This window comes from Chrysemys picta, chromosome 1, assembly GCF_011386835.1.
Source record: "Chrysemys picta bellii isolate R12L10 chromosome 1, ASM1138683v2, whole genome shotgun sequence".
NCBI lineage: Eukaryota > Metazoa > Chordata > Testudines > Emydidae > Chrysemys > Chrysemys picta.
This window is the reverse complement of record NC_088791.1, coordinates 206,955,259-206,981,586: the sequence shown is the minus strand read 5'-3', so window position 1 is coordinate 206,981,586 and position 26,328 is coordinate 206,955,259. Positions and strand designations below refer to the sequence as shown.

The 26,328-nt window shown below is 39.0% G+C and overlaps 1 protein-coding gene across 22 annotated transcripts in view; it reads right to left on the bottom strand.

The window, feature by feature from the left end:
- Positions 1 to 26,328, bottom strand: part of DMD (dystrophin) — a 2,010,563-nt gene that overhangs the window by 1,732,963 nt on the left and 251,272 nt on the right. The window contains exon 1 of one of the 22 annotated variants that reach the window (XM_065590916.1): positions 11,894 to 12,021. The exons of the other annotated variants lie outside the window; for them this stretch is intronic. The gene's annotated coding sequence lies outside the window, so the exon portion shown is untranslated. Of the gene's footprint in view, positions 1 to 11,893; positions 12,022 to 26,328 lie in introns of those variants that run through there. 22 annotated transcript variants of the gene reach the window in all.

Here is a 26,328-nt window from a genome sequence, read left to right as displayed (position 1 = left end):
TATCAAGTGTCTCTTTTCCTTCTTTTGGTATAGCTGGACAACAAGGACACTCCCTCACACAGCTGCCTCAATGTGTTATGCTATACAAAGCACACGCGATCTTTTATAGAGGAGAAGGCAAAAATGCTACATTTATTGAGAATACAGCAGTTAGCATCTGCTTTTTAGTCACACACACACACACACACACACACACACACACACACACACACACACACACACACACACACTCCTGACAGTTGATGTTTATAGTTACCAGTCCAGAGTCTGGATCAATCTAGATTGGTTGCAGAGGGGAGCCGGGCTCTGTCAGTCGTGATCCGATGCTCATGGAGTGTGGCAAGATGAACCCAAAGTCCCATGGCAAAGCACCCTGTCCTTACAGTCTTTTTTCTCTGTTGAAGTCTATGGATTTTGCTATGTCAGTTTCTGACCAGTTACTTCTTAATTGGTGTAAACATTCCAATACACCTCCGAGAGGGTCATCCTGTCCTGGTTTAGATTTAATCAATTGTCCTGTCCTTAGGGGTGCTAGCCTTCACCTCAGGGTCGTCAATTTGCCCTTCCTTCATTATGGATGCACATTGATGGTTCTTCACTCCTTCTTCCTTGACCATATGGCTATAACAATGGGCTTCACACCTTATCTTTTCCTGATGCATATTCCTCATTCACATAAACAGTCTTTTACAGTTAAAGGTATACAGCAGTTTTTATGTTGAGTAAGAAAAGGCATTGTAAATTAAGACTTCCTAAATCTTCAAATCAAAACAATTTACATTGGGGCTCTGGACTTCAACGTTCCTCTAATCTCCTTAACATAGACACAATACAAGATACTGTCTCTTACTTTCTAAACCTTAAAACAAAGAAATGTATATTTAACTAGAATGCCTAATTTGTAGTACATATAGGAAACCATAGTAGCTTTATAACTTATCCTAAAACAAAAGGGTGACCATAATCAGTCATAAGGATTGTTCTGGTCTGTCATTCCTTTCTGCTATTCAAAAAGGGTGGCTGACAGGATAAAATCAAATCATACATTAATTCTCATAGTACAATTATAAAATCCTGCTCCTACAAATGTACTGGAGAGCAGAGGGAGCAACACAGAGGTTGCCCTTCAAATTCTAGTGTCTCAGTGTAGAGACATTGGGCCCACCCTGGCTAGTCCACAAAGTTCCCAGTCCTTCAACATCAGCCCTCTTCATCCAATGACTCTAAACTTAATTCAGACTTCATGCTTTCTCATGTGCAACCAGTACTTTACCAATTCTTATATGTCCATAGAGAATGTATATCTTAATGCAGAAGTGACCGTCAATGTGCACTTGGGTTTGATTTGGAATAAATGGGTGAGTGCATTGTGGATATTTATAATTTGGCACGGAGTTTGTGGGGTAGGTGAGAAGTCTGAGGTATTATGAGTAGTACAATTTTGGGGCAGGGACTGAGTTTTGTTCTGTGTTCATATAGGGCTGTCATAAACAGACAGTTAAGGGTTAATGCCTCTTTTACCTGTAAAGGGTTAAGAAGTTCACATAGCCTAGCTGACACCTGACCAGAGAAACCAATGGGGGGGGGACAAGATTTTTCAAGAGGAAGGAGGGAAGTTTTCCTTTGTCTCAGTGTTCGTTAAGTTTTGTGCTGGAGAGAAAAAAGATCCAGGAATCAGTCTCTTATAAGAGTAGTGAGTATTAGAGAAGAAATAAATAGGTTTATGTTTATTTTCTTTTGTGACTTGTGTTGTGCATTAAAGGGATAATTGGGATTTCTTTTGTGTAACTAAGGTTTTGCCCACGGGAACATCCTCTGTGTTTTCAATCTGTTGTCTGTGCGAGAAGCTTGTATGCGCTCCCCCAGAGGTTTTCCTTTCACCTTTCTTTCTTTAATTAAAAGCCTTCTTTTTAAGAACCTGATTGATTTTTCATTGTTTTAAGATCCAAGGGGGTTGGATCTGGACTCACCAGGAATTGGTAGGGGAAAGGAGGGGGGATGGTTAATTTCTCCTTGTTTTAAAATCCAAGGGTTTGGATCGGTGTTCACCAGGAACTTGGTGGAGAAGTCTCTCAAGGCTACCCAGGGAAAAGTTATAGTACTTGGGAGGGAGATATTTTTGGGGGGAAGACAGAGTTTCCCAAATGACTCAAACAGCTGTTTTGAATGATTTGGGTGGTGGCAGCATACTGATCTAAGCTGGTAATTAAGCTTAGGAGTTCTCATGCAGGTCCCCACATCTGTACCCTAAAGTTCAGAATGGGGGTGAAACCTATGACAAGGGCCGAGCACAATAATGTCCTGGTCCATGACCACAAATCCTAAAAGCTACCGCAGTACAAATACTGTTTGTTCATATGATTATTAACTGACAATTTCATTCAATTGTAATGATTGTGTTAGTGACAACTGTGCTTGAACTATTTTAAGTATATACTAACAAACGTTGTTTGGTGGAATATGGTGGAGGGAGGGGGGCATGGATCAGAGATCACATCACACTCCCCGTCAGTACCCGGCCCGAGGAAGCTAATGATCCAACCAGCGGACCAAATTCGGTGATGAATCCTGGTCACGTGCCACCTGAGGCACATTGCACATATGCTAAGAAGAAGGTGGAATATGTATCTCATGGAGGTATAGTAGTAGCTCGATATGTAAGTTTGCATTAGATTTTCCATTGTAATTTTTTTTTCTTACAAAAATCCATTTTATCTCATAATCTAATGCCCAAAGTCAAAAGAAAGGCTCCCAAGGGTTGGATCAAGCCCTTATTCTCTCAGATTGGCACATGTATATCTTCTATCTATATGCCCTGTTACTAGAAATAGGTCTAATTTTTAAACTAGTCTTCAGGAACATAAGTAGTATTTGAAAGTCATCTGTATAGTACCTATAAACATAACACCAGACTCAACAGTATAAACAATTTAAAGTACAATCAAAATAGTATTTCAGATGCCATATACATCTGCTGGCAACCTGTAATTTTACATTTATTTTCTACTTTTTTTCCCCCTCTTAAATTTACATGGGGAAAAAGGAATATTTGATTGCAAGAAAACACTGTTGTATAGCCACGCCATGCTGAAATCAGCTCAATTCATAATTAAATTTCTATCATGCATGAGGAGTACAGTTTGCTAAAAATAACTTATTAACCTCTCAGATACCAAGTTTTGTTACATTACAAATTAATGAATATAGTGTAGAACAAGGGCAGCCTGTACAAAATCAAATCTTTTTTTTGTATAACCTTCTCAAACAGATTTCAGAGTAGCAGCCGTGTTAGTCTGTATCCGCAAAAAGAACAGGAGTACTTGTGGCACCTTAGAGACTAACAAATTTATTAGAGCATAAGCTTTCGTGGACTACAGCCCACTTCTTCGGATGCATCCGAAGAAGTGGGCTGTAGTCCACGAAAGCTTATGCTCTAATAAATTTGTTAGTCTCTAAGGTGCCACAAGTACTCCTGTTCTTCTCAAACAGTATGCTAAATTAACATGAATGGAATCTTGTAACATAGAACACTGTATCATCATATACTATGCACCCACCTACACACACTAAAGCTTTGCATGAAGAGGATCTTTTAGTGTTTAATTTGATGTTTAGTTGTTCATTAGCAAGAATGGGAAACATGACCAGAGCTCCAGCATTGCTTTTTTAAGTGAAGTTTGTGAGCCCAATTTAAAAAAGAGCACACAAATGCAATTGGATACCATGCTTGTGTAAACTGAGCACTTGCAAGTGCAAATAGCCAATAAGTTAGGAGGCTAACTTCCCACCTGAATATATACTGTGAATACAGAGTAATTATGCATGCAACTGTGATTATAATACACACATTGTTACACAGATATTTTTGAATATCAGGCCTTATGAGTGAGTTCATCCCTGTGCAGAGAGCCAGCGCAAGTAAGGCCTAAACACAATTGAAATCCCACTGAAACCCTCAATAGAGGGGTCACTTTCACTCTGTCAGAACATATGTCTTTCATACACAAAATAGAAACATGGTACATGCTCAGATGCATTATAAGATTTGTCAGAATAAGAGAAGATCCTTTTTAAAATCATTGCCCAGTCATAAAAAATCTGCATTCTAGTTTTCTGAATCTCTCTCTTCAGCAGGAATTAAGATGCTTCATTTGATAATGCACACAAAGAAAATAAGTTATAATATCCCCAATTTAAAAAACTAAAACACAGCATACCAGCTAGTAAAGCTTCGTGTCATTAATAAAAGTGTCTGATCCCCCCATTACTTGTCTTTATAAAAAGAAATACCATAGGGAAATTCAATCTTTTCTCTGCAGGGAATTCCCGTTTGACCCAGCTGACTATGTATGAAAATTTTATTAACTAGCATGATTTACTTTATTTAGAATAAAAGGAATATCTGCTGACCATCATTACTGCAGGGAACAGAAGACAATGCCAGCTCAGATTAGCACAATGCTTAAAGGTTTCTTTGCCCTTCTTATGACCTCCTGTGGATTAAAAACTATTAACTAAATCATTTATCAAGAAGTCCAGATGATCCAAACAAGGTACAATGTCAAAAAACAGTATCAATAATTAAAGATTTTTTTCCCCATGATGTCTTATTCCAAGTGACATGAACATACTGTTTCATCTGCCAAAATTTATTCAGAAACACAGGGACACTAAAAGAAATTCAAATGTCTAGCAACATAAACAAAGATCATTAATATCTTAGTGAATCATGACCTTAGTATAATATTGACAGTTTATTGGGAGGTCTCGCTTTATCTAAGATATAATCTAAATAAATCACGTAGTATTTTGCCCTTTACTTTAAGTTCTTTATTGCTGCACATTTTCTGACTAATTTATAAATAGCAATAAAACACTTAAATCAACACAGACCATTATGGTTTAAGATTGATGCTTGTGGGTTTTATTTCCTCCCTTGTTCCACATGGAAACAGGAAAATGATTCATTTTGATCACACACACACTTGAAGTTCAGGTTGTGACCAAATGACACAGAAAGCTGAATATAAACACAGATTTTCTTTCCTGGGGTAACACAAATGCTGTCAATGTTGCTATGCTAGCGAAAACTGTTTCACTCAAACTAAATGAAATTAAAATTCAATGCTCAGCCCATCTCCTGAATCCAAAAAGATGCCATATTTTATACTGCCTCATCTACATGGAACATTTTGCAGATAACAACAGCCACCTCTACACCTTCAACAAGTTAGGCCAGTGCACACTTACGGGAAGTAAAACAAGAACAATGTGCTTGCTCTTCACTTGCCAAGAGGAGGACAATTGTTTTTTTAACTTCACCAAAAAGCTACAGCTGCATATATAAGCGCAACTGCTGATTCTCTGAGTCCCTTGGTAATATTTTATAGCATCAGGCTGAGCCCAAAGATGTATTTTTAATAAAATGGAGTATGGGTGAAACTATGACCCTATTAAACTCAATGGCAGTTCTGCCACTGACTTCAGTGGGACCAAGATTTCACCCAATATTCTTTTATTAGCATGCTATAGTTTCAGTACTGCTAATTTTTCACTAATTCAGGAAATCCTAGTTTTAACCATGCTGACTTGATCTCCTGCCTACTATGGGCACTGCAGTTTGATCTGTGGGTGATGATATAATTAAAGAGGTTTTATTAAGCTGCCAAAACAAGGTCCTTTTTACTGATATCTTATGTCTTTGTAAATTATAGAGATCCCATAGCACATTTTGGGAGCTGAATAACTTGTATGTCTTGGTTAAAATTCCTTCTCTCGTGAAAGATACAAAACTGATAACACAAAGCAGGTAAGGCAGCAGTGCAAGCTTCCCCACACTGCCATGCCAATTTGCATCAACCCTGACATTAGCTATGATCAGCTATGAGTGCAAGAATAGCTCAATTTCTATGCTTATTCAACTCATTTTCTCACTCCTAGTCAATTGACAAAAAGGGTGTCAATTAATGCCAGTAGAAAATAGCAGTTTTGTGATATGAACATGTATCTACTGGGAAATAAACCTGAAAACTGGCGGGAAATTGATAGAGAAAGAAAATGTGGTGACTCACTATGGTTAACACATTGTGTTCAATATAGAAAAAAATACTCATGAAATACTTTAGCCTTCAAAAATATGCATAGCTTTGCTCCTCATGTTGGTGGGACTTACAGTACATCTACAATGCAGCTGGTAGGTATAATTCCCACCTCCGCCACACATGCTCATGCTAGCACACTAAAAATAGCAATGTGGCTGTGGCTGCAGTGGCGGCTCTGGCTAGCCACTTGGGTACAATCCCATCCAAGATCCTAGTTTTCATCTGTAAAACAGGGACAATAATTATCCATCTGAAGTGGTGTTCTGAGAATTAGCCCATTACTGTTGGTAAAATATTTTTGATTTAATAAATTTTAGGACTTTAGAAATATAAAAGCCTATATTTGAAAATATATCTATCACAATAATCAACTCTCTTTTTCTCTAAACCTACTGCTACATCTATCCCACCCCCTCCATTTACATTCTTTAGCAACCCTGGTAAATTTCCTGAATTCCTCCCTAATTGTATAGGAAGGAGCACCATTAAACCACAATGAAGAGGTAATTTATCAAATTTGTGGAGTTTGAATGATAAGAGATGCCAAACCACAAATTACATGACAATCTGAGATAAATGCACATGTACAAGGAGTTCACAGCCCTTGTTGTTCAAAACTCACAAATCTGCTTTTAAGAATACAGATACTGAATTTGTACCTCCTAGGCTTCACAAAGGAGGTACAACAGATACTGAATTTGTACCTCCTAGGCTTCACAAAGGAGGTACAAATTCAGTATCTGTATTCTTAAAAGCAGATTTGTGAGTTTTGTACAACAAGGGCTGTGAACTCCTTGTAAATGTGTAAAAAGAACAGGAGTACTTGTGGCACCTTAGAGACTAACAAATTTATAAGAGCATAAGCTTTCGTGGACTACAGCCCACTTCTTCGGATGCATCCGAAGAAGTGGGCTGTAGTCCACGAAAGCTTATGCTCTAATAAATTTGTTAGTCTCTAAGGTGCCACAAGTACTCCTGTTCTTTTTGCGGATACAGACTAACACGGCTGCTACTCTGAAACTTGTAAATGTGTATTTATGTAAATGGAGGGGGTGGGATAGATGTAGCAGTAGGTTTAGAGAATTTTTTTTTCTCATTTCTCCACCTCACTCTAGCCATCATAAAAGACAAGTCAATGGCCACATTCCTATCATGTAAGGACAGTTTTGAAGAGCATGTCAAAAGAGCATCTTGGCAGACAAGGATTTGGATGTCTCCACACACAGGTAAACAAAATATTGGATCACAATTTCAATATGGATAGAAAAATGTGGATGAACTCTTTCCTGTGTTCTTCAATGGTCCTATGGCATCTGAGCATCTACAAGACCTTATTTGGCTCTATACCAGTACTGGTCGCTGCACAATCAACTATGTCTGTAGTCAGAACAATCTTTCATGCATAGAACTGTGTACATGCCGAGGCAATGAAGGCTATGATAACTCATGCACTCTTGACGGAGATCATAATGATGAATAAGATGATGATGATGATATGGACTGGAAATGTCACCAGTGCTATTGCATTCAATGATACCTGTACAAAGTTAGCATTAGATTTTACCCTTTACATTGTTGTTGGGATGCTTTGAAGTCACAAAGATATCCATACCTAACAGAAAAAATGCAAATATTTCAAAGTGGTCATTTCAGTGTGTTGATGGTGTCATTGTTTATCCCCGTTTTTATGGTAACAGCACCGCTTGACAGTTCCACATTATTTCTCATGTTAAAGTAAACATAATAAGCTTTCAAATGATGTGTGTGTGTGTTTGTGTGTGTACAGAGGACACATTAAGTCAACCAAATTAGTGGTGTCTGCCACTCTCCTAATTGTTTCTTACAGATGTGTTTGGTCTAAGTGGACATGAAACAGCAAAGTGGACTGTATGGTCTGCTTTGTCCCTCAAAGCAGCACCTGCTGAAAACACTCTCAGGAAGTGTTTGCAAGAGTGTGAGACAGAGCCTTGTGAATATGCTCTGAATGTCAGCAGTGGTATTCCAGAGCTCAGCTTTCCTTGAAATACTGCAAATATGTGGCATATCTTGTCCTTGTCTATTTATTGTCCTGTACTTCTCATTTTGTTCCTACCAGGAAGGAGTAGGTGTATTGCTTAAGTCATGTACTGTCAGGAACCACAGGTCTTGAGTCTTGGTCCACAGGGCTCTTAGGGGCTAGTAAGTTCCAACCTGCTACTCAGGGATCTGACAGTAGATGCCAGGACAGAAGTTGAACCCGAATAGAGGATTCCAGTCCTGGAATCCAACGGGCAGAATGCTGGCAGTCCTGATTGCTTCAGAGCTTCTATATAAACCCAGCACTGGCACAGGAAGTTGTCCATGCAACTAGGTTCTTTCCCTGTGCTACTTGTTCCTACTGCCTGCTGCTGATCTGCTAGTAATCTGACCCTGCCTTCCTCCTGACACCTGACTCTTGGTTTACCCTCTGGCCTGCCTCGAACTCTGACCTCCTGGTGTGTGATCTGACTTGGCCTGACTCCTGCTCTGATCACTAGGTCAGACTGTCCATGTCCTGGTTGTGACACATACATCAGTATTCCAAGTTTTATATAATCCAATTTAGTATAATGAACAAACTGGGGGGAGGGATAGCTCAGTAGTTTGAGCATTGACCTGCTAAACCCAGGGTTGTGAGCTCAATCCTTGAGGGGGCCATTTAGGAATTAGGGGCAAAAATCTGTCTGGGAATAGGTCCTGCTCTGAGCACTAGATGACCTTCTGAGGTCCCTTCCAACCCTGATATTCTATGAAACTGTCTGGTGCTGCATTTCTACATTTTCACAGAGTTACTGTTGTCATATCTGTTAAAGATATCTACCACAGAATTAACTTTGTCAAATTCTTTTAGGGCCTGCCCTAAGTACTCAGCAGCCAATTCACTGATTGTGTGAAATTTGTCTCCGGCCATCATTTATATGACAGTCATGGCATCTGTGATGTACACTATGGTTTCTTTGTTGCATGCTCTTAGATCATGGATTCCTTCAGCTTCCATTTCTAGCTGATGCCCTAATTCGGCTTTGTCTGTTCTTCTCACTGTTCTATCAGCATGGAAAAAGGACATAGACACAGGTCCTATTGGATGACTAAGACCAGTTACCACTGAAACATCATCTCTGCATCTCTTGCTAAGGACATGGCACTGTAGAAAACAATTTCTGGACTGATAGCTGCAGTGATGGTCCCTCCCTTGCCAGATTTAAATTTGGTCTTTGTGGCCATGATTTGGAACAGAAACAGGAGCACCTCTCGCAAAAGGGGAGATTGTAGAGAGGATGACTTCTCTTTCCCTTTCCACCTATTACAGAGATAAGGTGGGTGAGGTAATAATTTTTATTAGACCAGCTTCTGTTGGTGTCCCTTTCAACCTATGTCAAAGAAAAAAAATTCACCACCTTCTGATCTAGCACAAACACTAAATGCTGAATCTGAATTGTCACAAAAATAATGCCTCATGAATCCTAATTACGGGGCCTGTGCACATCTATGAATATTTTAATACCTGTTCTACTGTCAAATCCATCTCAAAAAGAATATATATATATATATATATATAATATTTTATTTTACTTTTTAAAAATTCCAGTGTTATGTAAAACAATTATATCCTCTTTTCACACTTCACAATGTTTTGGCCTTTCAATTCACTCTTCATTATATTCTCTCTTTAAAACAAGACACTCCATAATTTACCAGAATAACAGCAATATGTTAAGTTTTATTCTGTTGAAATGATCCAGTACAAACATTAGAAATTCATATAGGACCAGTTATTACAAAATATTATATCAATGAATATGATGACAACATTCACATCTGTAATTTCAATCAAAGAAATCAAAGCTTTGCTCATGCACTGAATTCATTTTCCTATTATTCTACTAACTTATTAAAGTAAGAGATGAACTATGTTCCTCATTATAGAGAAACAATGCCTCTGAGGTGATCTCTTAGTTTAAAAACACATTAAAATAAAATACTAGTCTGAAACACTGGAGTTGCAAGATAGGTAGGGATTTTGGCCCTACTAAGACTGCTGAAATGTGATCAGATGCCATTTCTCTGTAGATCTTTCAAAGAACATAAAAAAGCTAAGTTCTTCAGTTGTACTATTCCCCCATTTACGCTACTGGATAATGTAAAATAAGCTGCGAAAGCTTTGTGCTTTGAGCTAAAAGCATACCCTTAAGAAGTTACATTTTTACATCACTATCTTAAGAAGAAATAGGAACACAGCATTTCCTAAACCAAAACAGACTATTCTATCTTGTCTAATATACTGCCTCCGTGGAAAATAAGTCATTGGGTTAACAAATGTAATAAATGTTCATGTACCATACAGATAGGAAATACTGGCTGACAAATGGGATTGTGCCTTTACTTTTTGTATTGAGACAGTAATTGGTAAATGATTTATAATGGGGATTAATCTAGTGTTCGGAAAAAGAGAGAGAAGCCCTCTGCCTTAAAATAAAATAAGAATAAGAACAACAGCTATTGAACTTTTTCCACTAGTGCTGCTGGAAATGGACAATGGCATACAAAAGGCAATGGGAAAGAGAAAGCCACCTATAATGTACTGGGTCAGTAATACAATGTTCCCATGACAGAACTCTCCTTTCTGACTATCTGGAGATCACTTTAAATCCTGAAGCAGGATGGCTTGATAGACCTTGTGTTAGCTTAGCAGGTATAATGAAGATGCTGAGCCAGAGGCATAGCTGATGTAAACTGGGGTCCCATTCACTTCGATGGAGTTTTGTCAGTTTGCTCAAGGTAAGGATCTATCTCACTATACTATTAAGCTATTTTCCTCATTGATATCCAGTGGCAGTGAGTTCCAGAAGTTAGCTATATAATCAAGGCCCTACCAATTTCACGTCCATAAAAAAGTGTCATGAAATCGTGTTTTTTCCATGAAATCTGATCTCCCCGAAATCTGCTAGTTCAGCCGGGCTCAAGGTGGACAGGCTCAGGGCTGCTGCCACACACACCCCTCCATGGCCCCTGCCGGGGCTCGGGGCACTCATTTTTTCAAATTGGCCAGGGTCCTTGGGCACGGGCCCCATGGGCCCATGTGTTAATCCATCGCTGGCCATGATTAGCAGCTAGAAGCCTCCATCTGGGGCACTCCCAGCAGCATTGGGGAGATATGGGGCTCCACGCAGGCATAAGGGGCTAGCCATACAGATGGAGTAGGGCTTTAGACTCTGACACTGTGGGTCAAGGCCTTGCTCCCACTCTTCTACCTTATGTAATGTTCCTATTATGTCTATTAAATGTTACAAATAATAAAAATAACTACCATCAAATATATTTAGGTTATACCTCAGCATACAATATTTCTGTCTAAAAGTGAATTCATTTTTACCATATTTGGTTTCAATCAGATGACGTTTGCATTGGCAGTGGAGAAAAATCCATTTTTAGAGCACTATAAAAGTAGCTTTGTGATCCCAAACAAGGTCTGTGTTTATTTTTTAAAAATACTTTGATTTACAAGATAAATTTACTCCATCAGTTGGACTAATACCTCTGGGCATTTTACAAAGGAAGAGAAAGAGGAATTATTCTCTCATGTCAGTCCTTTGCAGATTACATGATTATCTCAGATGTTTCTATTGAAGATTTTTGTTTTGTTTCTTAAGCAATTTATAAAAGGTAAAATAACTTTTACAAAACATTAAATGAACATTATGAGATACATTTAACACCCTCTATGTGAAGCAAATGAAGTCAGAGTTAAGATTTCTATCCTACCCAGGACATACCTTGAGAAACAAACTGCCCATGGAGGATACTGCAGAAACAGGCTTTCAAGTATAGGTTCAGGACATAGAATTTCCAACATCGCTGTTGAGAGGATATCAGAAAGAATGAAAGGCTTTGCAACTGGGTTCAATCCTAAGATTTAGAGGAGGGAAAAATGTGCAGAAAACAAAAATGTAAACAGAGAGGAAACAAGGAGGGGAAAGGAAGGTGTGATTGGGGAGGGAGTAGTAAGAAAGTAGAATGAGAAGTAAGAAAAAACAGCAAGGAAGAATTGATGAAGGGCAGAGATTGAGGGGTGGAAGGAGGAACAGAAAACAGATGAAAACTAAATTAGGGTGTAATAAAGGCATGCTGCATAGCAGTTCTGGTAAGAGGCGAGTCCTGGCCCCATCCACCTGATGTTAGCCAGCGTTACGAAGGCAACATGGCAGGTATCCATTGACACCAATTTCTAGTGTTACATCTTTTCTTTAACATAAATCAAAAACAACCACCACAAACTGATACAGACAATTCATACACACACATAGAGATGTCTAGAATAGAAGTCATGGTAGACAACCTTGACAGCTGACAAAATTATTCTGCCTCTTATTTGACATCTAGCCACATAAAATGGGATAAGGTTATAAAAGATTATAGCCCTGATCTGTAGCCATATAAATAGTGATGACTATTCCTTCCATTCTCCACTGTGTCATATGTCTGCATACTCAAACTAAGACTGTATTAACCTTCCCCTCCGTTTGTGCCTTCAGCCATATGTTGCCCACTCTAACTTTTAAAGTTATTAAAAAGTCTACATATGCAAAAAGGTACTTACCTTGTTATAGAAGATACCATTAGCATTTCACCAAGGCCATCCCTAGCGGGGTGTGAGGCCTGGAACAAATCAGCCTGTATGGGTCCCTCTTAACATTTTTTATACAGGTGAAATCTGACTGCAGTAAATTTAAGGGAAGCTGCAGGCTAAATATATAGCACCCAGCTGTATTATATTGTAGTTCTTGTGTATAATTATAATGAAGTTCATATAATAAAAAAAAACTCATCATGAGGCAGCCCCGCTCCAGGACTGAGCTGTGCATGGACTCTCTAGCTGGAGGCCAGTGTCCGAGCTGCTCCGCACCCCTGTGGGGAGGTCATGGAGCAGGGCCTGATGGGCCGGACCAGCCCTCTGCCCCACATAGAAATAACCAGCCACAAAGAGGCTTCTTACAGTCTCCAGAAGCCGGGGCCTTCCTGCGACCCTGGGCCGGGGACCCCAGGAGGGCAGCACTGACCCCTGCAAGATGGGGCTGGGATGTCCCGCCCTGTGGGACGCCCCGTCTGGCTGCACCACCCCCTCCCCAGTCACTCCTACCTCCCCACTGCCGCTTCCTGCCTCTGATCCTGCCGCCGCTGCCGCCCCCCCTTCTCCAGGGCAACTGGCACTGGGCTCACGCAGGAACAATCACCGCCGCCTGCAGCGCTGCGGTGTGAAGCCGAGAGCCACCATTAAGATCCCCCCATGGATCACTACCGATCCCCCAGGGTCCCCCAGCCCTGATCAGTCCCTAGGATCCCCGAACGCCCCAAGCAACACACACACGCACTCTGATGGGTGCGTGCAAAGTATTGCATCTGACACCGTGATGTCGAAGCGCGGGGTCCCCCAAACAGGGGCGGCTCCAGGCACCAGCGCAGCAAGCGCGTGCCTGGGGCGGCAAGCCGTGGGGGGCAGCCTGCCGGTCGCTGTGAGGGCAGCGGTCAGGCTGCCTTTGGCGGCATGCCTGCGGGAGGTCCACCAGTCCTGCGGCTGCGGCGGTAATTCGGCGGCGGGGACCTCCCGCAGGCATGCCGCCGAATCCGCGTGACCAGCGGACCACCTGCCGGCGTGCCGCCGAAAGCCGCCTGACTGCCGTGCTTGAGGCGGCAAAAACCATAGAGCCGCCTCTGCCCCCAAAGCGTGGGGCCCAGAGCAGTCGTCCCGATTCGCCCTACCCAAGGGATGGCTCTGCATTTCACTGTGTATTACAAAAGATATTTTAACAACAACCACTTCAAGATCCACCATTACTGTTTTGCAGATTCCCCCCCCATCCATCCCAAATAAACCCATTGGTTTATTTTTCCACTTGATATATCATCTTTGCATTTCGCAAGCTGAATCTCATTTTTGTTATTGTCTTCCCATATTTTTCTAGGTTTCTTTCTACTTCTCTCTCCACTAGTGTTTAAACCCTTCTCAATTTAGTGTCATGCACTCTATTTTTAAGTGGTTCATACTCTCAGTTAAATTGTTAATGAATGTATTAAATAAGACTGAGTCTAACACACACACACCCATGGTGCTCCACTAGGAGAGTATGTGAAAGATTGAGGAAAAGGAAGCGTCAAGACTTAGCTATGATTCTCCTGCCTTCTCTGGGTGTAAATTAGACTTTCAATCATGTTAGTTAGCATAGTTGCATTTTTATGTTAATTACATAAAGTTCAAATTCTACTTTCATAATCCGTTTTCAGCAGAAAACATGAGGTAGCACAATTTTCTCTCTTCACTTAAGTGCTGAAAAGAGTTCGTAAAGTGTAAAGGTTGAAATGTACGAGAGCAGCATAATCATAAGCGGGTCACTGCTTTGTGAAAAATTATTAAAAAGGGGGTTTACATGAAAGCTAATAAATAAATAAATAAATTTTATAAACAATTTATATCTACTGATCTCACCAATACTAAATTAAAGTTAGCTTATAGTGGCTGTGTAATTCTAGTATTAATGCCATGTCTGTCACTAAATCAGTGCTATTGCTTATGCTAATGTTACTTGCAAAATGTCTACTAGCACTAATTCCATAGATTTTTCACAATTCTGTATAATTTTTAAGAAACAAGATATGTACATATTTATCTACTGTCTTAAGAATAGCTGAGATGTATTGTTATACATGTGCAACTTGAGCTATACTGTATGCAGTTTAATGCTTTGAGGTCCTATGTGCTCATGTGTTTGAGTTTGTTTTTGGGGGGTTTTTTTTAGTTCACATATGTTCAGTTTCCTCTTAAATTTTGGATTCCAAGAAAAAAACAAAAACCTAAAGTGAAACTCCGCATAACCTGGTTTCAGTTGATGCAAAACCCCAGTTCTGCATGGTTTCCACTAAAATATATATAACATGGCATGCTCAAAATTCAGCGCAGCATCAATCAACATTTTAGAAAACTTTCTGCAAACCTGAGTTGAATTCAACCTTATTAGAAGTTTTATTTAACAGGTTATACACAACTCAACATGGAACACTGCTTTTTGTATTACTGGGTGTGGAGAATTAGCATATCTAAAGTATTAAAATAAAAATCAACACATTTCCAGGCATGTACAGAAGAATATTTTTCTGTGGTAATTTTTGTACACTACCGCATTGCTGTCCATGACTATCTAGCCATCAGTTCTATTATCTCTCCTATAGGATACAGCTGGTTTATTAACAATAAAAAGTGCATGGTTACAAAGTATGGAGACTTCAGTCTTTCACTTAAAAAAAGGTCACTTGCCCAGTCACCCCTTTTGACAGGAAAGTGATATGGAAAAATTACTGCAGCTTATTCTCTTCTTCCAGCACACAAAAACCTTTTAAGGAAGAAGCCATTCTAATATAAACCCAACAGAGAAAGGGCCACATGAATATAATGGTTTTTTGGGGCTAGATTACTTGGTTACTGAACTCATCTTTCACCTATAAAAATCAGATAGTAATCTAGGTCACAGGGGACTGGGAAATTACTTTATATCTCATCCTTGTACCTATTTTAACACATCATAAAACTACAATATAGTTTGGCACAATTCAAATTTGGATTAAAGGCATACAGATACTACTGTGTGTGAAAGCTTAAAGAATATGTATCATGCATATTGTGACTTCCTCATGCCATGTCTATTAGTACCACACTTTCATGAGTACAAAATTGATTCCAATTTAAAAAGAAACAAACAAAAATAGATATAGCATTGAAAAAGGTGTGTGGGGGGATTAAAGGTCAAGTGGTATTTGCTGACAAATTTCTTTGAGGAAAGTGAATTCTTAGTTTTAAGAGACACTTTTTAGTTACTAATTTTAAAAGAAAAATCAATTTTCTGATAAAGTGCCTTTTAAAAAGCCAGACATACTATATAAAATACTTCTCAAAGTTATAGAGATTTCTCTTCTCAGCTGGAATGATAAGGATATTTGGGGGTAAGTTAGAGAGCAACGTCACCTAACCAAACATATGATGAGCCCCTCTTTTCTCCCCTCTAACTACACGCTTGTCTGTTGCCTCTTTAGTTTCGGCTCCGCTGCTACGATTACTGGAGCTGGCCGAAAATTTGTGGGAAATGTTCCCGTTTGTGGGAATTTTTGTGTTTTTGATATTTGATTTTGTTCTGAATCAGAACAAATCCATTTTTTAAAAAAATTCCTAGAAACTGGATATCCTGAAAAAATACTACTTTCAGAAACACTGACACACATGGTGTTTCCAAAACAAAATCTGCTCCCTGGGACCCAACAGCTGCTGAGTAAAATTGGCGTTCTTGTTATCGTTAGTGATGAAACTGAGAAGAATGTTGATTTCAGTCAGTAGCTAGTGGGGCTCCCAGGGTCCCCAGTCTGGTGGAGTCTGCCCTAGAGCCACAGACCCTAAGAGCCCAGGACTTCCTTGTTCCTAGCTCCACAACAGGGGGTTGGAAGCCCTGAGAGTCCCACCTAGAGCTGGGGTTCTCAGGGCGTTCCAGGCTCCCTGTAGTGGAGTCTGGAGCTGAACCCAGCAAGGGTGGGGTTTCCGGGGCCTGATTGCAGGTCCTTGGCAGGGAACCTGGAAGCCCTGGCACAGCGGGGCTGCCAGGGAGCTGCGGACATCAGAAAAGCAGGCTCCCCAACAGCCCAGCGAGGTGGCAGGTTTACAATAGAACGTTGCATTGATTCACTAAAAGTTTGTTGAACCAAAGATGTTTCTGCAAAACATTTCAGGTTCAATAAATGACATTTTCCTAAAGAACTCTCTTTTCATCAGAAAATGTCCAACCAGCTCTAACTATGACTGGCAATCATCCCTTTTTCAGAGCCAAATGAAGAACAAGTGCATGACCCTAGAGCAGTACAAACAGGTAATGTCATCATGCTAGTGAATAAGATTGATACAAATGACCATCAACAAAGCAGTGCAAGTGACTATACATAAAGTACTGTCTAATTCATAAAGTAAACAAACTGGAAAAAAATAGTGTGTGTGTGTGAGAGAGAGAGAGAGAGAGAGAGAGAGATTTTTCTTCATGTTCTTTCTTTTCTAGTAATCTTAAAGGTTACACTTAAAAATAGAGGGCCTGATTCTCATGTTCACTAAGGCCATTTTACATCCCTTTGGCACTATAAGGGAGCCTTAAAACAAGAGTAAATGTAGTATGTCTCTTTTGCACTAAAAGAGTAGTGTAAAGTGGCCTGAGTTTAAAATAGGATCAGACCTAGAAGATACAAAATATTGAGATGGAAACATTCTTTACAAGATGGTTGTGTCCCTTTACAAATAATTTCTTAAGTAAACAACTCTTAATAAACATATCAAAATATGTATTTAATAGTCTTTTCCTGTTACGGATATTTACCTTAATGTCTAAGTAGTATAATGAATAGTATTTTGAAAAAGTATACCCATTTGGAGCTCATATCGTAACTCATCACTGGTTTCATGTTATGGACAATATTGTCTATAGTCCCATGCCATTGAGCAAGGAGAAAGGGCGGGCATATGGAATCTTGCCACACTTTCACACAATATAGAAAGGCTGGGAATAAGGTGCTTAATCACATACTTTGTTAGTACTGCTTCCAGCACCAGCTTCTGCACAGTAAAGGCAGCCCTGCATAAGAGACAGGAGATTTCATCGTCTTCAAGGGGGCGTGCAGAGGCCTTGCTCCTGCCTAACTTCAAGCACAGTGCTCCAAGAGCTCCTGTTGGAGAGTCTCCGACCAACACTGTACAAAAGGCTGTACCAGATAGACACAATGGAGCCCTGTGTCCAGTGGCACTCAAGGGATTTCAAGAATGTGACTGTGTGTGTGGGAATGAGTTATGTTTATACATGAGGCATAGATTTATTCGTTTAAGAGGTTTTTTCACTGAACAGGTTTGATAGGGATACACTGGCTCTTAAGTACTTGGAGTTTTTGTTTAGTATGTTCTATTCCAAATATTTGTCATAAAAACATTCACAAGCACTACACGGTTTATAAAGATTGGTGCTGACTCCATTTATTCTTTCAACAGGTTTATTTTTATGTCAAGCAGTCACTTCAAACAAAGTACACTCTATCATTCTCCAACACACCGCACTCCACTGGGGAAGTTAAATTTTTCATATTCTTGAAGAGTGTGTTTGCAGTTTTGAATCCCTTTTCTCCTTGGCCAAAAATTGTTATATGTAGATAAGCAACTGCTTCTTTACTCCGCCATTTTTGTATCAGTCTTGTTATATTAGACCCTGCATTTGTAATCTCCTGCTGATATCACTATTGAATAAAGGCACCCAGGAACTGGAACATATCCATCTTAGTGTAAAGAATAGCTAGCTTATCTGATGTTGTTTATCTTAGTTGCTAGTTTTTGCCAGATCCCTTGCCTGAAGACATATCCCTGTGTATTATACTTTTTATAATACATCTTCAGTTTCGTTGCATCTGGACATCCTGTATAAAATGCATAAAATTCAATTACCACTGAAAAGCAGCAGTATACTTTTTACTCCAAAATTTATCTAACTTGAAAACTTAGAGAGATATGTTTCTTTGGAACTTCTATAATGGGATGTAATTCCTGTCCTGTATTTTCATCTGGGTTTACATCTAACAAGACTGTCATGCTCAATGAAAACCACTGTTCTTTTTGTCCACAAAAGTGATTTCCTACCACAAAGTACTATTGAGCATGAAGTTGGTTTCACATATAATATAAAGGACTAGGTCATTTCCCCTGCATTAAAACTCTAGCCTGCAACATCTGTTTTGTATATGAATGCAGAAAATGCACTTTGTGAAATAAAATGTAACTATTGTCATTTGCAATATCTTATTTCACTCCACAATATGAATTTTATAAATTCAATGTCATGCTTTTAATTTTTCTTTTTAATTTAATTAATTGCTTTATTTAGGCTGCAATCTGTTTTCTGGTGGATTGCCCACAACAGAGCTTTTCCAGTCTTCATTATTGTTACTGTCTATGATAATAAATCAGATTAGAATTCAAATACTAAATGAAAGACTTGAAAGCTATTACAGATGAAAACACTGTTGCAATTCACAGTAAATGTCCTTGTGGGCTTTGGAATGTTAATGTGTTTCGTACTGCAGCAAAGCCCATGTATTCACATAGTTTTAAACTACTATAATATGTTAAAAATTGTCTCTCTCTCTCTCTCTCTCTCTCTATAAAAAAAATGCATGCATTCAGCGAGCAGAAATCTAGTGCTACACTGTTGTCCATAAAGGGAAAAGTTATACAAGTTTCCAAAAAAGAGATCAGTTATTGGGCCTGACACTTGACTGGTGTAAACTAGCATAGCTCCACTGAAAGCAAAGGAACTACACCCATTTACACCAGCTGAAGAAGTTTACTGAGATCAAAGATCCTGTGTTACTTGCAGCTGACTAAGATGCCACCGTTTGGATGGCTGCAATGTCAATCTTGCGTGACCATAGCATCATAGAACTGAGTTTAACAAGAATGACAAGCAAATGACCTATCAAGTGTTGCTTTCGAGTGACATCTTTTTTTTTTACAAAATAAAAGCTCACATCTTGCCTTCAGGGACAGAAAATAGAAACCATAATAGTAATGGATATCCTGACAGTGATGAATACCCAGCTTCTATCTTTAATACCAGCCTATACGTTTTCACAGCTAATTTCCCTCAGAGGCACAAATAAAGTGATGTGTGTTTGAGTACAGCAATACACAGCATTTGTCTTTTGTATTTCCTATCATGTGGGGATAGGATATGAGATGATCCTGGAAGATAACTTGTATGTGTCTCTCCTCTCCCTCCCCCCGCAGTTTGCTCTAATTAGTAATGGGTAACACTTATTTTTCGTATTCACGTTTACAGTGATTGGTTAGTTAGTGATAAGTGCCTGTTCAAACACTGTTGGGGGGAAGAGGGGAAGAAAGAGGGAAAGAAAAGGAGGACCACCAAACAATCCTTCAGGTTTCAAGTCACCAAACAGAGGGAAAGATTAAAGAGGCAGCCGAGAGGTGCAGAAAACTAAAAACATCACAGCATGGTAGAATTCTTGTGATTTACAGGTTTTTGTTTCAAATAAGCCTACAGAAGTATATAGAGAATTCTCTTCTATTGTGATATGGTCATATGTTGTTCCTGCACTTACCAAAGAACTAAAGAAAGGGGGGAAAAAAGGTAGGAAGATAGGATGACGGGAAATCTGAGACAAACCATCCAGGGGGGAAAAGTCTATGATGAAAAGAAATAGCATGGGTTTATGCAGTCCTTATGGATTAAGACTTAATTGTTAGGAATACTGAACAACAGAAATTAACACTGGAAACTTGCTCAATGGGATCTGCACTTTTTTCTAAAAAGGTTAAAGGGGTATATAATGGCTTTGAAAAAAAAAGAAAAAACTGAATGTAATAAGGTCTATTTTTTGCTGTTCTGTTCTGTAACTCTTAACCAAAGATCAATGAAGTATACCTTTGGAAACTCTAAGGAATTGCTTTTTATAGCAGAAAGGTCAAAACGGAATTTGGAAGAGCAGCTATTAAGTTACATGGCCCTTATGGATTGGTCCCAGTTTGCCAGTGAATTTGTAGAAATTTCTACCTTGGGTAACAGAGCTAAGATTTAATAGTATTTAGTGATGAACTAGAATGATCCCCACTCCCTTTTGAATGTCTTGTACTTCCTTGCTTATTGAATTGATTTTACTTTAATATATTTGGGATGAATTTAAACATATTTTATAACCGCTTTTTCAATGCACAGAGGGGAGCACAAGCATAGATATCCAGCAGAAATGGGATGGAGGGGCTGCTGAAAGAGGAAAGGCAAGTAAGTGGTAGCTTTCCCATCCCCTCACTGCACACTCCACTTTAAAACCAAAGGTGTGGAGCTCTTTATGATTTAGCTGAAAGACCGGTGGGTGAGGGAGTTAGTATAATGTCTTGAGGATGCTCAGATGTCTAGGTGGTGAAGAGATAGCAGTATTCAGAATGTTCAGCTATTTAAGTTGCATAACAAAAAGTGAACTAATTTTAATGAACTCCTCTATAACCTCTGTCACTGGTGTCAGAGTGAGGTTTCATGCCACTAGCCATGGTCAGTACAGCAACCAGAGCAGCCATGCTGCCAGTGCTAAGGGGCCAGGGAAACATGAACATGCATCTGGGGCCAGGGAAACTGAAGGTTTCTCTGCATTTTGGAAGTGATCTGTAGGGTCTCCAATGTCATGCCCTGCAGATCACTGCCCAGTTCATCATTTGGATGCCACTTCTCTGCCCGTGCTATGGTGGTGTTAGTACAGAAAAGTACGCACTAGATGTCAGTTATAAATAAACCCACAGAGATAATGTTCAGGTAATGTTCCTTCTTCTGTCTGTTCATACACATAAATGACCAAATCCTGATATCATGGAATTCAGTGACAAAAACCTCATTAATTTCAATGAAACCAAGATTTAGTCCAAAGAGACATAACATAGGTCCCTAAAGCAATAGTTAACTGTTGTGATTATTTTCACATTATTAAAATGATTGAAATCCTCATTTTAAGATCTCCCCTAATTTTTAATATCTCGCAACTGTAAAAAAAATCTCTATCAGCCTAACTCTGGACCTCACACAGTAATTTAATTAAGATGAACGCCCTTTGACACATAAACAGTAGAGATGAGCCATGGAGGTAATATTTGGATACATACCTCTGGATAAGTATAATGCCTAGACAGGAATCAGGATTCAACTGTAAGACAAAATTAGGCTATGATTCTGATTCAATGCACCAGAATAATATGACATGAAATTTTGATTCTCAAAAGTGCATATCTTAGTAGATCAGTTGTTTTTGAGAGAAATCACCAGCTTAGGCCAAAATATTATGAGAACAATTGTTCTTGGAACATTTTAGCACAGCTGGAAAATAGATCCCTTTCGTTACAGATCTGACTCTGAACCAAAGTTCAGGTAAAATTTCAGATCCAGAGATTCAAATCAGTCCCTGCCAAAAATTCCAATGGGTTCACATTCAGGATTCCTGTTTTTGACCAGCTCTAGTAATGTCTCATGTCACAGGGGACTATGTTGATAAAGTCACCATTTTCCAACAGTTGTCACACAGTGGTATTGGACTGATACCATACTTGTTTCTTACCTATAGGGAAAAACTGTAGTAACTGCTGACATTTTAATGGGAAACATTGTAGCTGTCATTTCTGCCAACCAGGAACGTTCATCCATCTGGCCATCAGGAGGCTGTGCCTCAGGTAATTTAGGTCAAAGCTGTTTTAATTTGCTGAAATTGAAACTATTTTCAGTGGCCTTCTAAAGAGCTGCTGAATCAGGCAGGTAACCACCCAGAGGTTGAAGCACTACTATTATGCTTATCCAACACAAAGAAAAAGACAACCTCCTGTGGTGTGCAGATTTTTTTTAGGATGAATGCTGCTATGTCAGCTTGGTCTCAAAGTCAAACTGGAAAGGTTCTGATGCTTCCAAAACCTTATTAGCCATGGGAAGGTACATTTTAGGAAATGAGCTATAAATGAGCATCACTGAGGAACAATAATGTTTTTTTTTTAATGCTTGGTGACCCTTGAAAATTAAAGGCCATATTCTGGCAGCCTTACCCACATCAAATAGCACGCTACTTCATGAAGTAGCTCACTGAAATTAATATGGCTGCTCACAGAGCAAGAGTGCTAGAATCTAGCCCAGGTAGACAACACGTAACCTGTGACATACAGGCTGGAGGCAGGAAGAGACACAAATAAAACAACACACTCCAGGAATAATTTCTCTACAATACCCAAAATCTCACTTCTGACTACACAGCTCTTCTGTGATTTAATTAGAAAAATCAAAATGTATCTTTTTTTAATTAAATAATATTCTAAGCATGTTCTCCAAAAAGTAAACATGACTAATTGTGTTGATACAGTAGTTTTCACTGTCCCCAGAGACAGTAAATGCTTGCATTTTGTATACCTCTACTTGCTGCATCTCCAGCTTTGTAACAACAGGATTTTGAGTCTCCCTTGGTTTGTAATTAGCTATTCATCTAGCATTGAATAAAATGACCTGAGTCCTTATAAATATGTACGTTTCCCAATAATATATAAACAAATCTCTTCCACAGTCTGAAAAACAAGAGAAACTAGATGCATATAACTTTTACAGAAGATGTACTACATAGACTCTTTACAAAACAGTTAATGTATCTCCTTATCTACCCAATTGTACTTATATGGCCTCTATCACTGTAGTATCTGAGCACATCATAAACATGAATTGATTTAGCCTCACAGTACCTCTTTGAGGTAAGAAAGTACTATTATTCTCATTTTACAGATGGGGAACTGAAACACAGAGAGACGCAAGACCCCACTCCTGGAAAGAGTTATGCACATTCTTAAATGTAAGCCTGACTTGCTCAATGTCACAAAGGGAGTCTGTGTCAGATTTGGGAACTGGCTAGAGGTCTCTTGAGGCCCAGGCCTATGCCTTATCCACCAGGCCACCCCTCTGTAAGTATGTAGCTCATTTATAGAATAATGACAAATATGTTCCAGAAGCTATTACTGCAGTAAAAATAAATCTTTAAGTGGAGGGAACATTTAGTCACTTTTGGGAATGTATAAATTAGGAAATTACAGCAGTGTAAGCAATTAGTCAAGTTTTAGTGTATAATTTCAGGGAAATATTTTAAAAATTCATTAATATTACATTAAATGTTAAAATATTATGAAATAAGTCTTACATTAAATATACATGTAGTAGTGAATTTCTGAACTTCCCACGTCACATTATTATATAGAAAAGTTACTGCTTTGTTCATTCTAACATAATTAAAACACTATTTTTGGTCAGTGGAGAGTGTGAACGGTACTAGTAGGAAAAAAATGGGAGATATGACATTTCCCCTTATGACTTTTATTCGTAAAAGAAGAAATGTTTCTCATCCAGTACAACTATAACACGTTCTGCCTGCCTTTCTAAAGCAACTTCTAAATATAAATATCATTATCATCTGCAAAGTATTTTTCAATCATTATATATTTATCCTCAACACCCATTATTGCTATTGTACAAAACAAGAAACTGAGATAGAGAGGTTAAGTGATTTGCTTAATGCCACAGCAACTTGTTGTGAGAACTTGCATTTGAATCCCGGAGTTGCTGTTTCCCAGGTCCATGTTTAGGCCACAATGCCCATCAGACCACCCATCTTTTCTGAGACCCTGTTTCCCAAGCTGTTGTATGCAACTCTTGGACCAGGAAAAGGTGTGATACGATGCTAGCTATGTCAGATGAAGTGACAGAGCAATTTCTTCAGTATCAAAGGAAAGCATCAAGAAAGATTGGAAAGGAATCAAGAGAAATTAAGAGTGCATCCGGAAAAGAGACAGGGGTCTTATAGGGACTAGGATCAGATTAAATAAATATAGGAGAAATATTTGGGGAAGAGGATTTACTGAGAAATAAAATTGACTCACAACTCAAAAATATTGCAATCTGCAGCCCTAAAATTGGATGGGAGGAATAGGATGAGCAGCAGTCAGGCTTTCCCTCACTATCACAGGGAGCATTTTTCTTGGTTATAAATCATGAGAACCTATGTTTCTAAAATATAAACAGTAAAGTTCTATAGGTAACAATATCCATTGACAAAGAACAAGGGGTGATAATACAGATACTGGGTAAAATAAAATATACACTAGCCATGGGAAGGTACATTTTAGGAAATGAGCTATAAATGAGCATCACTGAGGAACAATAATGTTGTTTTTTTAATGCTTGGTGACCCTTGAAAATTAAAGGCCATATTCTGGCAGCCTTACTCACATAAAATAGCACACTACTTCATGAAGTAGCTCACTGAAATTAGTTGATGACTGGAGGTTCAGAATATTTTTGTTAGTTGATGACTGGAGGTTCAGAATATTTTTTTCCAAAGTGGAGGAATAAGATCCTCCAGTAAAACCTGAAAATCCTGGGGCAAAGCTGGGGAACCACTGAAAGACTTGCCAGAAACAGACAGGAGTGGAGGAGCTTCATCGCTGCCCTAAACACCAGAGGCATAATGGGAACATAATGATAAGACAGTAAAAGGGTTTAGCGTTATTTGCTGGTGGGGCAGGGTCAAGTCAGGTAATGTAACTGTTGTATCAGTTCTTAGCCATGATTGGAAGGCTATCTAAAAAAATAAAAGAGGGATTCTATATAAGCAGCAGCAGCCCACATTGCTAGTTCAATAATAACCTGGTTACAAATAAAGGGTCAAGAGAGGGCCAAGGTGATGCATACACCATAAATAGTAGGATAGTTGCTAGAAGGGCCCTTCCCTGATATATAAGTACTAGCCCTATTCTTACCTTCCCAGCTTTTTGTTATTAAAGAGGTAGCCATGTTAGTCTGTATCCACAAAAACAATGATGAGTCTGGTGGCACCTTAAAGACTAACAGATTTATTTAGGCATAAGCTTTCGTGGGTAAAAAACCCACTTCTTCAGATGCATGGAGTGAAAATTACAGAAACAGGATTGGCACATGAAGAGAAGGGAGTTACCTTAAAAGTGGAGAACCAATGTTGAAGGCCAATTTTGTCAAGGTGGATGTCAGCTTTTTGTTGTATATTGTAGTCTGCCACTGAAGAGGAAAACTTGTCACTGAGACTTCAAAAATAAATGTTTTAGTACTGAATGGGAAAACCTTAAAATTAACTGAGAGTCATTATTAAAGTGATATGGATACCAAACCACAGTGAGTTCCTACACAGGAAAAGATTATTGGACAAAGTAGAAGGGGCATGGTCATCTATACAATGAGTAACAGGACCTGCACTCAGAGTGCTCTTATGAGTATGGCTAACATAAAAAACACAACTTTTCTTTGTTGAAAAAATCTTGCTTGTTTTGGGTATTTGATGCTGTGTTAGACTGAGTACCTGATTCACATTTCAGCAACAATATTATCTTCATTACTTCATGGCTATGGGTAGATTGTGACTTTGACCCAAACCCTGTTTATGTAGCAGAAGTGTTGCTCCAGGAGCAATTCAGGAAAGGAATTGTGCATCTGAGACTGCCAATTACGTCGCTCATTTCCCCTCACTGTGGGAGCCTTTGGGGGTACTAATTTACTCAAATCTGTATCAGCAGCAAATTACAATACCTCCCATGCCAGCTCAT